Genomic DNA, 2,500 nt, shown 5'->3' on the forward strand with positions numbered 1-2,500 from the left:
ACCTCTTTCTCCGTCGATGGGGGCCGTACTATTTTTCATTACCAAAGAGGCCGTAAGGTTTGGTTTGCAGTAAATCTTGCTGTTATTTTGTTTTATGGCGCTAGGGGGGGGTGGTTTCCTCTTCGCAGTATACCAAGGATGGCTTTCCTTTCATCTTCGTGGTGTTTGTTGTATGGTATCTGATGGTATATCACTATTTCTTTGTCTTTTTCGTCTTGTGTGTTTGTTCCTCGGGGTCGGATTATGTGGAAAGCCTCTAATCTCTTTTGACAACTTGCTGGATCATGTCATCTGGATATCCGTTATTTGTGAGCAGCTGTTGAACTCTGTTGATCTCTTCGTTAGTCGCTTTCCACGTGGGAACGTTTGTGTTATGGCGCGTTTTATGTATGCATTACCACAGATCGTTTATATGCATCAGGGCATTCTCCTCTAGCATTTAAGCATCTTCCAGCGTCTGTCTTTTTAGTGTATACGGTGGTATTGTATTTGTTGTTCTTTTGGGTCACAAGTACGTCCAAGAAAGGGAGCATCTTCTCATCACTTCTTTCTACCGTAAAATTTAATGTAGAATTTGCTTGGAGTTTATTTACTAATTCTTTTTACACGCGACAGCTGTTTCGTCAACCTATACGTATTGACGTTTTCAAGCGTACTGATACAAAGGCATAGCAAAAAGCTTCTGATATTAAACGGTGGACCAGTGAGAAACGAAGAGAAAAAAGCCGGGTATATTAACCTATCAGGAATAGAGTTGAGTGAACACCAAAAGCAGTTACTAAATCTAGGCCTGAACTGCCATTACATACGAAAACCACACCCTGAATCCAAGAGGATTAATACAGAAGTATAATCGATAAACTACTGCGACTGAAAGAAGAACGCAAAATCGAACTTAAACAAGAGTGCATCGCTGAATTACTGGGTGAGGCCAATAGAACACGTGGTAACTACTTTAGTCGCATAGTCAGTCCACAGTTAAAAAAAAGCAGCAAAAGAACTGAGAGAAAACGAAACCATAATAATACGCAAAGGAGATAAAACCGCAGTGTACGTCATAATGAATAGAGATGAATACGACACCAAAATGGATAATATACTAAGTGATAATAATAAGTTTTCAGCCACTTAAAAAAAGACCCAACAAATGACCTCAAAAAGAAAATGATGAGACTAACAGAAAAAGCGAACAAAGAGCAGAGAACAGTAAGCTTTCCAAAAATCATCGGAGACTTTGCACCCGGATACTGCTACGGCACAGTCAAGATTCACAAACAGGGAAACCCGCTACGGCCCATTATATCCCAAATGACATCTCCCATGTATAAAGTGGCTAAGAAATTGAATGAAATTATAACGCCGTACATTCCCTCAACGTTCTCGCTAAAATCATCGACGGAATTCATCGACCTACTGCAAGACACCGCACCCGACGAAGACATAGCATCCCTGGACGTTGAAAGTTTATTTACTAACGTACCAGTGGATGAAACAATACAAATCATCATGGACAAGATATACCGCTCTGAGAAACCACCATTACCGATCCCCGAAAAAATCTTAAAAGAGATGCTGGAAGCATGTACAAAGGAATCCCCATTCCTCTCACTTAGGGGACGAAATATATCGACAAAAGGACGGCGTGGCAATGGGTTCCCCCCTCGGGGTTCTTTTCGCAAACGCATACATGGCACACACAGAAGAGGTCACGTTTGAAGAACACCCAAAACCCAGAATCTATGGGAGATATATTGATGATATCTTTATCACAACAAAGGGCGACAATGACATAGAAGAATTAGTAAATAAACTCCAAGCAAATTCTACATTAAATTTTACGGTAGAAAGAAGTGATGAGAAGATGCTCCCTTTCTTGGACGTACTTGTGACCCAAAAGAACAACAAATACAATACCACCGTATACACTAAAAAGACAGACGCTGGAAGATGCTTAAAATGCTAGAGGAGAATGCCCTGATGCATATAAACATCTGTGGTAAATGCATACATAAAACGCGCCATAACACACTGTTCCACGTGGAAAGCGACTAACGAAGAGATCAACAGAGTTCAACAGCTGCTCACAAATAACGGATATCCAGATGACATGATCCAGCAAGTTGTCAAAAAGAGATTAGAGGCTTTCCATAATCCGACCCCGAGGAACAACACACAAGACAAAGACAAAGAAATAGTGATATACCATCAGATACCATACAACAAACACCACGAAGATGAAAGGAAAGCCATCCTTGGGTATACTGCGAAGAGGAACCACCCCCCTAGCGCCATATAACAAAATAACAGCAAGGATTTACTGCAAACCAAACCTTACGGCCTCTTTGGTAATGAAAAATAGTACGGCCCCATCGACGGAGAAAGAGGTAAATCTGATATAGTATACAAGTTTGTCTGTGCTGACGAGCAATGTCAGTCCCCCCAAAAATGCTATATCGGACACACAACCACCACACTCAAACGTCGCATGCAGGCCCACAGA

Source organism: Macrobrachium nipponense, chromosome 25 (assembly GCF_015104395.2).
Source record: "Macrobrachium nipponense isolate FS-2020 chromosome 25, ASM1510439v2, whole genome shotgun sequence".
In the NCBI taxonomy this organism is placed as follows: Eukaryota; Metazoa; Arthropoda; class Malacostraca; order Decapoda; family Palaemonidae; genus Macrobrachium; species Macrobrachium nipponense.